This window comes from Phalaenopsis equestris, unplaced genomic scaffold, assembly GCF_001263595.1.
Source record: "Phalaenopsis equestris unplaced genomic scaffold, ASM126359v1 Scaffold000183, whole genome shotgun sequence".
NCBI classification, from domain to species: Eukaryota; Viridiplantae; Streptophyta; class Magnoliopsida; order Asparagales; family Orchidaceae; genus Phalaenopsis; species Phalaenopsis equestris.
The window spans coordinates 37,312-52,996 of NW_018164625.1; the positions used below are offsets into that span (position 1 = coordinate 37,312).

General features: G+C 32.4%; 1 long non-coding RNA gene across 1 annotated transcript; it reads left to right on the forward strand.

The window, feature by feature from the left end:
- The first annotated feature begins 773 nt into the window (after window positions 1–773).
- LOC110022332 lies at window positions 774–3,592 on the forward strand. The gene is made up of 2 exons (XR_002293771.1): window positions 774–1,032; window positions 3,402–3,592. It is a non-coding gene; the product is annotated as an uncharacterized LOC110022332 (long non-coding RNA).
- The last annotated feature ends 12,093 nt before the right edge of the window (window positions 3,593–15,685 follow it).

Genomic DNA, 15,685 nt, shown 5'->3' on the forward strand with positions numbered 1-15,685 from the left:
TTATATTAAGTGTTGTTGGGATGAGAATATTCAAGTGGATGATTGACTTTACACTTAAAGAAAAAATGCAAATTGAATATATTCGGGGTTGGAGTAGCTCTAGTGTCAGGCATGATTAAAGGTAGTCACCTTAGATTGATTGGTCACATTAAACGTTCACTGCCTGATGACCATGTTAAGAGAGTTGATGTTTTAGATTTGACTTACAACAAGAAAGGTAAAAGGTAAACCTAAAAAGATTTGGGTATGTTGTGCATATAATGAACTTAATTTATTAAAATTAATGAAAATAGAACACTCATGGTTCACAATGGAGAGAAAATGATTCATTTAATCAACCTCACTTACAAGGGTAAATGCTTATTGTTGTTGTTGTAACATTAACGCTAAGCCTAATCTTAATTTTAATTTACCTAAAGGCTTAGTAGTATATTTAATCATTCATATGCTAGCATCCACAACACTAAAATATTATTAAATCTAAGAATAAAAAAGATGACATATATATAAAATACCATTAAAAAGGGAATATGCAATACTAGCTAGAGCTCAAATCTGATTTTTAGAGGAGGCTCGTGAGATAGAGGCTAATGATATAATGGTGATTATTGAAAATATAAAACTTCTTATGATGTATTGGGAAATGTTACTAAGCAACCTATTAATGCAGCAAAATTTTAATTTTAGGGCCTGTTTGGGACAGCTCATGAGTGCGTCCTCCTCCTATTGAAAAAGCCGTCTAACCGTTTGTTTCGCACGTTATCCTAGTTCGTCCACAGCTGCCCTCGCTCGTTTTACGCCTCTCCCCCTCTCGCTCACGGAACCTTGCCATGCTCCTCTGTTGAAAGCCATTCGAAGCCACGGTACCTCCGTCGCTCTCAGTCGCCGAAAGCCAGGTGGCCTCCTCCTACATCCTCCGTCGCTCTCCTCTGCCTAAAGCCAGGCGCTCTCCGTCGATCCCCGTTTCCTCTACTGAAAGCCAGGCGCTCTCCTTCGGTCTCCGTCTACTCTGCCAAAAGCCAGGCAGGCCAGGTATATTCTCCCCTCCTTTGCTCTCCTGCTCACCGATCCTTTAGTCCCTTTTAAAAGGAGTTTCCTATAGAATTTTTTTCCACATAAAGATATTTTGTGGTTTCTTTGAGGATGGATGATAGTTGAAGGGGTAACATCATAATCCATCCTTATGAAAAAAAGAAACAAATGAAATTTCATTATTGGGTCAAAGTTCTGTGTCTACATATTGAAATCCTATTAGTCACTTTTCTCCACCATGAAATAGAGGGCTTAGCTATATGACATTTATCAGGACTAATTTGTTTTTGAAGCTCGTATGCTAATTAACTTTTAAAAATTTCTTTGTTGGTTCAAATATGATATGCGTGTCCATTCTTCAAACATTATAGTTACCTGTTTTGGCAATTAATTTGCATGGTTAAAACGGTTTATCAATACGATTAGTTGGTATGCGGCAATTTGTTTGTAAAATTAACGCTAAGCCTAATCATAATTTTAATTTACCCAAAGGCTTATTAGTAGATCTAATCATTCATATGCTAGCATCCACAACACTAAAATATTATTAAATCTAAGAATAAAAAAGATGACATATATATAAAATACCATTAAAAAGGGAATATGCAATACTAGCTAGAGCTCAAATCTGATTTTTAGAGGAGGCTCGTGAGTTAGAGGCTAATGATAGAATGGTAATTATTGAAAGTATAAAACTTCTTATGATGTATTGGGAGATGTTACTAAGCAACCTATTAGTGCAGCAAAATTTTAATTTTAGGGCCTGTTTGGGACAGTTCATGAGTGCGACCCCCTCTTATTGAAAAAGCCACCTAACTGTTTGTTTCGCACATTTGGAGTGATTATTCAAAACCGTGTTTTGTATTTTTGTTTACACGTGATCGCGTGGTCATACCCGGGATCCTAGTTCGTCCGCAGCTACCTTCGCTCGTTTTAAGCTTCTACCCCTCTCGCTCACGGAACCTTGCCACGGTACCTCTGTCGCTCTTTGTCGCCCTTTGTCGCCCTCTGTCGCCGAAAGCCAAGGGGCCCCCTCCTACATCCTCTGTCTCTCTCCTCTGCTGAAAGCGAGGCGCTCTCCGTCGCTCTCCGTCTACTCTGCCGAAAAGCCAGGCAGGCCAGGTATTTTCTCCCCTCTCCGTTGCTCTCCTGCTCACCGATCCATTATTCCCTTTTAAAAGGAGTTTGCTATAGAATTTTTTTCCACATAAAGATATTTTGTGGTTTCTTTGAGGATGGATGATAGTTGAAGGGGTATCATCATAATCCATCCTTATGAAAAAAAGAAACAAATGAAATTTCATTATTGGGTTAAAGTTCTGTGTCTACATATTGAAATCCTATTAGTCACTTTTCTCCACCATGAAATAGAGGGCTTAGCTATATGACATTTATCAAGACTAACTTTAAAAATTTCTTTGTTGGTTCAAATATGATATGCGTGTCCATTCTTCAAACTCTATAGTTACCTGTTTTTGCAATTAATCTGCATCGTTAAAACGGTTTATCAATTGGATTAGTTGGTATGCGGCAATTTGTTTTTGCTTTTGCAGCTAGCTCTAATCTTAATTGTCTCATTAGGATTTTGGTGTTAAATCCCGTTGCTTTCCCACTAGTCTCATGGTCTCCTAAAATTTCCCTTCGTACATTTATATCACCAATATGTTTCATATCACAAAAAAATATTAATATTTAATTTTTTTAATGAAAATCGATTGAATATTAGGTGTTAGATGTGTAAATGCATATGAATTGAGTGCTATGTATGCAAATCTTTTTTTTTCCCTCTCTATATATGCATCCATCCATCTATGGAATTGTGTGGTATGTATGTAAATGCCCCATATTTATAAACTCTCTGATGAGAAATCCTCCATTGAAAGAATTACTTTTAAAATGTGTTCCTTTCAACTTCTAGCAATAAGCTGCTGCAATGGAGCGAACAACCTTCTTATTAACTTTTTTTATTTTTTATAAATTTATTTATGTGGTTGTTGAATGTTCTTTATGGTTGTTATCTCGTGGTTTGAGCAGTCTTGAGACAAAATTTGTGGCGATTAGTAATTCCCTTGGGATTCAAATTTTGAAGTTACCTGTGGAGTTTTGTCTAGATAATTGTAAGCATACTTGATTTGGCGTGTGGAGGACATTTACTATGTTGTTCCTACATGGATTTCGTAGTGTTTCTTTCATCTGGGCTGTTGGATTGGCTTTGGTATATGCATTTAGTGGGGCGTCGATTTTTTTTAATGTAGAAATGGAATTGCTCATTTGAGGAATTACTCTCTTGGGTTCTTTTGGGCTTGTAAGCTTATTATCTACATTTATTTGTGCTGATTTATTGATCCCTATTTGTTTTTGCTTTAAAGTTGGTGACACAATATCTCATTCGGGTTTAAATTGGAATGGAAGCAGCACTGCCTTACATATCCTAACCGAACAACGTTGCTCGGCATTCGACGATTTCCCAACCGGGCAATGTTGCTCGTGGCATGTTTCTCCTGCATTCTAAAATAAACATCATCATACTTTTAATTGTAATTTTAATATGTTTTTTTTTCTTTTTAATATGTTTATAGATAGTCACTCTTAAATGAGGTGCATATCCTTTTTTGTATTGTTATGAGGTGTATACACTTATGTTGCAAACAACACAACTAGGCAATGTCAAAAAGTCATCTATCTAGAAACATCTGCAAAACAGTTGCTTTCTAAACACAGAAACCAAACAACTAACTAACTTATCCAGATCAAGGTCATAATTGTCATTTATCCAGACACAACTACAAATCAGTTATTTTCCAAAGCACAAATCAAATAGTTAGTCAGCTTATCTGTATCAGCTGCTGATCAACAGCTTATCAGGATAAAATGATTATCAGCATAAGCTGTATAAGTTGCAACTGGCCCGAAGAGACCCTTTGTCTCATTCTTTTGAGCTTGATTATTTTAAAAGTTCAGCATGGAACCTTCATTCACCTCTGAAACCTCAACTTAAGTGTGACCTTTTGATTTGGATAACCTAGGTTATTATATTAATCGAGAGTTTTCTTTATGGCTCACAACTTTGGAGATGTCATTAACTATAAGGGTTTGCCCATGTAGATAATCTGACCCCATAATAACATAAATCTTATCTTACACCCATAAGATAAGAGAATAAACCTGGTTCTGTAGACTTATGAAGCTCTTCGTCATATAAATTACTCGGTTGCCTAATATCAATCTTTATACTATATAAAAGATCATCTAATTAGGTTACATAATATCAAACTTTCTAATATACCACCATTATATTTAATACTTTTCATAGCAATCTCCACCTCACCTTTCATATCTAGATAAGTGGGAGATGACCAAAATTAGCTTCAATACCAAAATGGCTTCAATACCAAAATGACTACACTAAGATAGTTGCATACATACTCCTCCAAAATGAATCAAACACCGCATAGTTTTTCAAAAAGCCTACGTGGGCAATCAATCATGAGCACATATGTTCACCAAATTTCTATAATAACTGTTGGATTAGTAGTACCTTTGTGAGCATGACCACCATATACTTTTTTATATCTATCTTATTTAATCAAATATTGTCATCATCAATCAAGTCCAGAATAAGTGGTGCTTCACGTCAATGTGTTTGGTACGTGCATGATGAACAAGATTTATGACCGATATTATTATAATCTGAAAGAAACTCTTGATCAACTCCCCAAGTTATCCAGTAAGCCATGCATCCATATCACTTCGTTCATCCCCTTCGTGATTATCATGTACTCAGCCCTCATAGTAGACAAAGCAATAGTTGATTCAAGAATCGATCTTCAATTGAGTAGACCCTCTGCCTAGGTGAATAAATACTTAGTAATATACCTATGTCTATTCATATCATATGCATAATCAGAATCATTGTAACCTACACAAAAATTAACAATAGATCACTATCTTTCAAATATCAAGATGACATCAACAATGCTTTTCATATACCTTAGAATACCTTCACGGCCGACCAATGACTTCTTTACGGATCATGCATGAACCTGCTCATAGCACCAACCACTTTTGCAATGTCTGTTCTAGTATTTAATTTGATCGTATAGTTAACAATTTGTTATACTTTTTATTCTTTTATTAACTTTTTTAACCTAAGCTAAGAAAATTAATTTGCTTCTAATTAATTAAATTTTTATGTACTATTTTTTAACCATAAATCACAATAAATTCACATTTACATATTCATGTGAAGAAAATAACTTAATTATTCATGGCAATTAATTTTACATAAGGTCTAGGAGAAATCATGTATCTGAACAACTTGTTCATGTTGAGGCTAATTTGACCATATTCAAAATCATGTGCTTGGTTAAGCTTATGAAGTGCACTTTGGCTAGCCCAACAAGTTTGAATATAGAGAAAGTTTTTTTATGCGGATGAATGTCGGAATGAGATTGGATTAAGATGAACCGAGTATTGCTTATGACTTGATCTAAAATTACTTTTCTCAGTAGATAAAATATGAGATGATGATGGAGGCTTCTGCAGGACATTCTAGATGTTGGAGAACAAATATCTCACGAAAAGCGTGGAGAATATTCTCCACAAGAAGCATCGACTCTGCAAGTTCAGATGAAATATGAGATTACCATGAATGAGCACTTGAATAATTTTATAAAAGATCTATTAAATCTAGATGAAAATATTATAGATGAAGATAATACGCTTCTTATGTTGAATTCTTTCCCATATGAGTATGAAAACTTCACAACTACACTCATTCATCAAGAGGGTCTTGAATTATAGTGATATGACTATTACGTTGTTGAACCATGAATTCCATCGAAGAGATAATAAATCCATAAAGATGGAGTTAACTAATGCACTTTCACTCAAACGTGGCAGATTTGGGAAGAAGAAGAATTAGGTGAAGGGTGACGACGGCGATACTTCTCAAAAGCAGGACAAGTCTCATGGGACAACATTGCAGCATATGTGACTAGTTCATGCTAGAGAGGCTTCACTTTAGGATTTAGTGAAACATGGATTGATCGAAAGAGCGAGCACCTACAAAGCAATTTTTGTCAATATTTTATATTTGGTAAGAAGACATGTATATCTTTTGGTACAGTCATCCACTTTACAAAGAGTGTTATAGAACATGTTCATACTAATGTTTGGTGCTTAACAAAGATGTCATTATTTAGTGGGCAGAGATACTTTGTTTCTTTTATAGATGATCACTCTTGATACGTTTGAGTGTACATCATAAAATGTAAAAGCGAGGTGTTAGAGATTTTCATGACTTGGAAGAAATAAAATGAGACTCATAATGATAAGAAGATCTTATGTATCAGATCAGACAATATGGGGCAAATACACATTAGATGTATTTTTACAAGAGTGCATGAGAGTTGGGATAGAGCACCACTTCACTATTCTAGAGACATCACAACATAATGGGATGACAAAGAGGTTGAACTAGGCTATGGTGGAAAAAGTAAAGTGTATTGGGCCTAGATCATAGAATATATATGTTGGTTGCTTAGTGAATCATCTTCCTTCTGCAGTTATTGGAAAGAAGACAACAAAGGAGAGAAGAAGATTTTTCTTAGTAGGGATATTATATTTAACTAATCAAGCATGTTGAAGCCTTGGGACTCAAAACATGCAGAGAGTTTTATTGGGATCATAAATATATATCAGTTGTTGGAGTTTGTTGCAACTTCATTTGTTCCACAAATTTTGTCCACTCTTACTCAAATATTTGATTCATTTGCAACTAGGAGGTACTTATTGATAGTGCAAGAGAAGACTAAAGAAGATGTTGAAGAAGACGTCTCAACTCAGGAATCTTTTTTTAAGAGCAAGACCAGGTGCCAAATTATTTTAAAACTAGCTTGATTTAGGGGTCACAATGTATATGCACTTTGAACCTTAGAGGATGAAAATTCTTGTCTCTATAAGGAAGTGATGGAGAGCTCAGATGACGATCTTTAGAGAAGGGCAAGTGATGAAGAGATCGAGTTTCATCAAAAGAATGATAACTAGAGATTAGTGAAGTTTCCTCCAAGGATTAAAGTTGGATGCAAATGGGTGTATGCGAAGAATGAAGGATCTCATCGAGCTTAGGTGTGGTGCAAGGCTAGGTTAGTGGAAAAAAGCTTTGTGCAATGAGAATGGTCTGACTATGATGATGTGTTCTCTCTAGCGGTCAGACATTGCTCAATCTATGTTCTCTTAGAACTTGTAGCACATAAGTTCTGATTTTGAAGCGACTTGATATCAGGACTTTATTTTTACATAGAGAATTGGAAGAGGAGATCTTTATATTGATTTTTGTGGTCAAGTATCCCAGGTTGTGTAGCATCAAAACATTTGATTTGTATAGTGAACAAGTCTTTATATCGGTTCAAGCTGTCACCATGACATCAGTATAAAAAGTTTGATCAATTCATGATGAATTAAAGTATATTTGGAGCTATTAGGATCATTAAGTTTTTTTTAAGATGTTAGTCAATGGTAGGTTAACCTACTTGCTTCTATATATTGATGACATGATTATTGCATCTGTTAGTCAGCAACTGTCCAAATATCTTGAGATAAATGAGTCGAGTGAAACTTACATAATACTTGGCATGTATATTTTTTAAGGACAAAACATTGAAAATGTTCGTCTTTCATAAGGAGCTTATACTCGAAAGGCATAAAAAATTTTAAGGTTGATGACTTGAGCAATTGGTGAGTTTGCCCATGACACTTCTTTCAGTTAAGTTCAAAAAAGTGTCCTAAAAATGATCATGAGAGAAAAAAATTGTGATCCGCTTTTTATGTCAATGCAATGTATAATATGTATGTCAGTGTCATACTAGACTAGACATTGCACAAGTGGTTGGTACTGTGAGCAGGTTCATGCATGATTCAGGAAGGAGTCATCGGATGGCTAAGAAGAGTATTTTGAGGTATCTAAATGGTATAGATATCATCTTTATATTTGAAAGGTATTAATCTATTTCTAATTTGTGTGTAGGTTACATTGATTCTGACTATGCATACAATATGGATATACATAAGTCTACGACCAACTATTTATTCACATTGGCAGAAGGTCTACCCGACTGGACATCAATTCTTTGATTTACTGCTGTTTTGTCTACTATGAAAGCTGAGTACATGACAATCACAAAAGTGATGAATGAAACAATATGGATGCAGAGCCTACTAGATAACTTGAGAGTTGATCAGGAATCTCTAACAGTGTCAGATAACGATATTCTTAGCCATAAATTTAGTTGATCATGCACATGCCCAGCACATTGATGTGAGGTATCACTTATTTAGGACTTGATTGATGATGATGATATTCAATTAAAGAAGATAGATATGAAGAAAAATATGGCGGTCATGCTCACAAAGGTACTATTAATTCAGAAGTTCATATATTGTAGGAATTTAGTAAATATTTTAGCTCATGATTGATTGTTCATTCTTGCATTTTGAAAAACTTTGAGATTTTTGATCCATTCGAAAGGCTTACGTAGGCAACTATCTTAGTACAGTCGTTTTGACACTGGAACTCATGTTGGTCGTCCCCTACTTATCTAGAAATGAAAGGTAAGGTGGAGATTTCTTATGAAAAGTATTAAATCTAATGATTGTATATTAGGAAGATTGATATTATGTATCCTAATTAGAGAATGTCTAATTGCATGATCTTTTTTATATTAGGAAGATTGATATTAGGTAACTCAATTAGAGGAGATTTAATTACATGATCTTTTCTATATCAGAAATATGTCTAATTTGTATGCCCTATTCTTTTTTATTTATAGAATGGATTAAAAAATTTTTGTGTAGAGTTATAATTCTATTTCGGTCTATTTCTCTCTCTTCACCTATTGATACTAGAATAACCCTTTCCCATGGATGTAGGCGGATTTGCACCATACCACGTAAATAGCACCATGTTTGATGGTTTGATTGTTCTGTGATTTTATTTTCCATTTTTTTTTTTTTGCACAATATTACAATGTATAATAATACATTGCCCCATATATTATACACCTAGCTATTGGATATGTAAATACATAAAAATTGGATGGTATGTATGTAAATGCCCCTAGAAATCTTTCATCTGCCTCGGGTCCTACACTTCCAAATTAATAAAAAGTACTCTATTTGTTCAAATGCCAAAACAAAGCAGGGAAAATCAAAACTTTTCTGCCTTGTTGCCTTTGAGTTATTGTATATGAAAATAGAGTCACTTCATACTTCATGCAAATTCGAGCAAGCAAACAAATAACATTGATTTGAGCCACTCAAAAAAAAATTTGAGCAATATGGAACTGAAGATTAGCATACTCTTTACGAATCCAATTCGAACACTAACTTGATTTTGAACAATCATTAATGCAGATGAGCAAAATACAAACAAAATGCATGGTCTCTTTTTCTTTGAGGGGTCAATCAATTCATCAATCTAAACAATAAATTATTATGAAAAAAATTTCATTATTCAGATGCTACAAAAAGGGAGCTGTGGGAAGCCTATTTTGCAAGCCATTTTAGCATATTATTAAGAAAATCTATTTAAAATAAAAATTTAACGTTTTATGCATGTAATATTAAGAAAACCTATTTAAAATAAAGAGATAAGGCGAAATATTAAAAAAAAAAAAAACTAATTTAATTCGTGATAGCATTAAAGTACTGTGAGCTACAAGTACTCCTAATTTATTTTGATATTATCTCAAAGCAACAACTATTTCTAATTAATACGTTATGCATTTTTTATATATGAATGTCATCAAATTTGTTATCTTTATTATTAATTTACAATTTTAATTAACATATTTATGTTTACTTATTTATAAACGCCATTTTTAATTGCTAACTTTTTATTTCTTTTCAAATACACAATATTTTTATAACAAATCATATCTATTTTTTATCATTTAATTGAATTTCATTTGCACCTTTTTTATGAAAGATTTATTTTTTTTCATTGTAATTTATGTAGCCATTAAACATTATTGGTTTCATAAACCCGTATGATTGGTGTGAAACTTATTATTGATTTGATGATAATAAATTTGTGGTATTATCTCATGATTTATTATGTGCTTATACGGTGAACAAATAGTAGTAAACAATGAGGAGATTTCCGCTAGGAATTTGGTAGTCCTTATCACGCAAGCGTAGAATATTAAGGGTAGGAGCGAAATTTAAAATTTACTTATTTATATTGAAATATTAATTTAAATAAAATTTAATGTATTTTTATACTATTTTATAATTAATAATTTTAATTGATTATAAATCTTATGGTCAATTAAATTATTTAAAATAATACTTATCAATTATAGATATATAATTTAAAATTTTTTTATCAAAATAAACCAAACACAAACAAACAAATCTTTGTATATAATGAGTTCACTTATATATCCAATGCAAAAAAATGTGTGTTCTAACTCGTTTATTTAGCGAACGAATCAAATATTAAGTACTTAACAAGTCGAATAAGAATTGTTCACAAATAACGAGCCCTTTCGTGCCCATCAAATGTATCAAAAATTTTTATTGGTAATTCTTGAATGAAAGAAGGCGCAATTTTCACAATACTATGTTCTCACCCATCTTCAAAATTAATAGAAATTTAAATGTAAATTTCTCATAATTTCAAAAATACATGCTTATCTTACTAATGATGGTTAATTTCCATCAATGATAATGATACATGCTCCGTTAGTTTCACTGCTCTTACACATCTTAACCAAGAAATATCAACTCTACATTACTTGCATCCCCTTTCCTTAAAACATCAACAATATATGTATTTTGTATTACAATAAATAATTACGCTATAGAGATGTGGCGCGGTAACAAGAATAATACCTGCAAGCGTTTTGGCAACTGCTGCCAAAATTTACACCATGAACGAAATCCAACAAAGCTATAGCTCGAACGAACCATTTTATCAAGCTTGCAGCACAGTAAATAGCAAGGAGGATAATGACCATTATCTGTGCAAGGAGAATTGAAAGATTAGCAAATAATGAAATCATTAATGAATTGGATTTTGCTAAACTTGGCATGTTTGTGAATTGTATTAAAGGAAAGCATACAAATAACACATGTAAGAAAGCCGTCACAAGAAACACATAGCTCCTTGAAATTATACACACTGATATTTGTGAAACTTTTGATGTGTCATCCTTTGGTGGAACTTTTGGTGGAGAGAAATATTTTATCACCTTTATTGATGATTTTTCACGTTATGGGTATGTCTACTTATTGCATCTAAAATCTCAAGCTAAAGATGTTTATAGATGTCTTAAAAGTGTATATAACTAAGGTTGAGAGACAATTAGACAGAAAAGTGAAAATTATCAGGTCTGATAGAGGCGGTGAGTATTAGAAGTTACAATGAATCTGGACAATGTCCAGGTTCATTCCAGGTTCATTTGCTACATTTGCTAAATTCTTTTAAACTAATGGTATATATGCTCAAAACATTATGTCAGAAACACCACAACAAAATGGCGTTGCAGAAAGACGAAATCGTTCTCTAATGAAAATGATTAGGAGTATGATGAGTAATTCTTCTTTACACTCATCATTGTGGATGCATGCTTTAAAGAACGCTGCATATTTTTTAAACAATATTCCTAGTAAGACAGTTCCAAAGACTCCTTTTGAACTGTGGATAGGAAGGAAACCTAATTTAAGACACCTGCGTGTTTGGGGTTGCCCAGCAGAAATAAAGTTATATAATCCACATGAAAAGAAATTGGACTCAAGAAAAACCAATGGTTTCTTCATTGATTATCCAGAAAAATCTAAAGGGTATAGATTTTATTGTCCTGACCACAGTACAAGAATTATTGAAGCTGGAAATGCCAAATTCATTAAAAATGGTAAAGTTAGTAGGAGTTTTGAACCACATAAAGTGAAGATCCAAGAAATTAGGGTACAAGTTCCATTACTTAAAATGTCTTCTCAAGTTGTTATTCTTACAACTGTTGGACAGTTTGACAACTTAGAAAAACAACATATATACGATCAAATACCCCACAAAAGAACCGTCACTAATGAACCTACATTAGATGAACCACATGAAGTGGTATCTAGAAAGTCTCAACGACAAAAAAGGTATGTTACTTCCAATGATTATGTGATCTATCTACATGAATCTGAATTTGACTTAGGAGTCAATGAAGATCCAATTTCATTTTCATAAACAATAAAAAGTGCAAATTCTCTTAAATGATTAGATGCAATGAAAGATGAGTTGAAATCGATGGCTCATAACAAAGTCTGAGTTGTCGTTGAACTGTCTGAATATTGTAAAAGAGTCGGGTATAAATGGGTCTTTAAGTCTAAGCACGACTCGTAAGACAATATTGAACGATATAAAGTCAGACTAGTTGTAAAAGATTTCACTCAAAAATATGGCATTGACTTTAAAGAAACATTTTCTCCGGTTTCTAAGAAAGATTTATTTACAATTATCATGGCACTAGTAGTTCATTATGATTTGGAGTTACATCAAATGGATGTGAAAATTGTTTTTCTGAATGGGAATTTAGATGAAAAGGTTTACATGAGTCAACCTGAAGGATTTTTTGTTAAAGGAAAGGAGCACATGGTGTGTAAACTTTAGAAATCAATATACGAACTTAAGCAAGCTTCCCGACAATGGTATCTTAAGTTCAATGATACCATCATGTCCTTTGGATTTAAAGAAAACACAGTTGATCGGTGTATATATCTAAAGGTCAGTGGGAGCAAGATCATATCTCTCATTTTGTATGTTCATGACATCTTGTTGGCTACTAATGATCTTGGCTTATTATATGAAACTAAGAATTTTCTCTCTAAGAACGTTGAAATGAAAGATATGAGTGAAGCATCATATGTGATTGGAATTGAAATGTTTTGTGCTAGATCACAAGAATTGTTAGGGCTGTCTCAGAAAACATATATCGAAAGAGTTCTTTAGTGATTTAATATGGAAGGTTGCTCAACAAGTATTGCTCCAATTCAGAAAGGAGATAAATTCAGCCTTATGCAGTGTCCAAAGAATGATTTGGAACGTAAAAGAATGGAAGAAATTCCTTATGCATCTATTGTTGGAAGCTTAATGTATGCTCAGACGTGTACCAGACCAGACATTAGTTTTATTGTCGGGATGATGGGCAGGTTTCAAAGTAATCTAGGAACAGATCATTAGAAAGCTGCAAAGAAAGTTTTGAGGTATCTACAAGGAACAAAGGGTCACATGCTCACTTATAGAAGATCTAAAGATCTTGAAGTGATAAGATATTCAGATTAAGATTTTTTTGGATATGTTGATACCAGAAAATCAACATTTTGCTATCTGTTCATTTTGGCTGAAGGAGCAATCTCATGGAAAAGTGCGAAGCAGACTATCGCAGCCGCTTCCACTGCTTCCGCTGTGAAAGGTGAATTTGTGGCTTGCTTCGAAACTACAATTCAGGGTTTATGACTGCAGAATTTTATTTGAGGACTTGGAATTGTCGACAGTATTGTAGCCGCTGAAAATTTATTTTGATAAATCCGCAGCAGTCTTCTTTTCCAAAAACGATAAGTATTTCAAAGATGCTAAACACATGGAATTAAATTACCTTGTAGTTGAGGAAGAAGTTCAGAAACATAGGATGTCAATTGAGCATATTAGCACCAATCTCATGATTACAGATACTTTGACAAAAGAGTTGCCACCGAAGACATTTAATGAACATGTCAAGAGAACGGGCATTACTAAAACTCTTTATTAATTTTATGCTCTTTGTATTTTGACAATTTGAGCTCAATTTTTCTTGTTTCAGATATTTATAAATCTTATTTTTATCGTTAGTGTATATTTTAAGTTGCATGATGTTTAACAACATTTGTCTTTTAATAGACATTATGGGACCATGATGTTAATTCTCATTATGTTAAGTATGTAATTGATATTGTGATACATGGAAGTGATTGTGTCCAATAATTGATGCACAACCGCCATGATTCATATTAATTTCATTCTAAATAATTTATGATTTAATCAATATAAAAAATGATTTATCTTACATTTTGTGCAATGTGTTATGCACTATTAAAATTAAGTCAGCCAAATGGGTGAATGTTAAATTTTTATTTATGGCTCGCATTTATTTTAATAACTTATGAGATTTATTTTGATAATTTAAGTTATTTATTTTCTTAAATCATAACTTATGTCATAACTTATGATGTTTATTTTTATAACTCATGATAATTTAAGTTATTTATTTTCCTAACTCATAAATTATGTCATAACTTAAGTTATTAATTTTCTTAACTCATGATAACTTAAGTTATTAATTTTCTTAACTCATAACTAATGATATTTTTTTAGCTCATGTAATCTCTAAAATGTATAGGGGCCTCTAAAATGAATAGGGGCTACTAACTTATGTCATTGATTTTAATACTAAAAATCAATTAATTTATTAAATTACATAAATCCTATTGGTTAGTAACCATCTTGATGGATGGTGGTTAAATAGAGCATAATTTAGATAATGGGTCATCTTTCATCCTAACACACCTCGTATATTTCCCTCTATCAGAAAGTTCAAAAAGTTTCAAGGGATTAGAGAGAAAAACTTCATCTCTTCAAGATCAAATTTTATTATCATGAATACATGTATGTGTTACTTTGTTATAGATATGTAAAAATCATGAATTTAAAAGATCTTGGTAATTATATATTTTAAAAATTTGTGTCATAAATGTTAAACATGAATTTCTAACAATCCAACCCACAATTATTCTTTCTAACAAGAGTCGGAAAAATATATTTCATCACACATGAAGAGGGATTTGTTGAATTAGTTAGAAGAGAAAGGATGCCCGTGAAATGTATAATTGTAACAGATTTCCATCAAAGATGATAATAAGATGTTTTATAATAATGATTTATAGTTTTTGCAAGAATTTGAGTTTGAAACTTTAAATGTATATTTTATTTGTAACTTGTTATTAACAATTTGGAATAAGATAATTGAAAAAAAAAATTTGTAGAGGGATATAATTTATTTATTAATTTCGGTAGTTTAATATTAATAATTAAATTTATAATCATTTTATTTTTCTAACTCATTTTAAATCAAATTCAAACCAAACAAGAACAAGCCTAAACATGCGAACAGAACAAACAATTCGAACATTTCAAATATTGTGAGTAATTTGAATTAATTTCAAGTAATTTCGCCAACAATTTCAAACACTAGTCTATTTTAAATACATAATTTCAAACGAACCGAACACGAACATAAGCTATGTTCCTTCATGTGTTTTTCGGTTACACCCTTAGTTCAAACAACTATAAAAGTCATCTCCACTAAAACCTTCCTCAATTGTTTTAAAACTACTATTAAAGTCTTTATAGCCGTAGCAACTATAACAGTTTAAAATCAGCTGTTATGAAATAACACTAATTTTTGCCGTTGTGATAGCCAGCATAAAGTGTTGCAAAAAAAATCCTAAAAAACCTTTTTTTAAAGTATGTGTGTGTGTGTGTACCAAGTAAATTTCATAAATATCTATTTTTTACCTTTTCTACGAACAATCGTATTGAAATATATATATATATATATATATATAT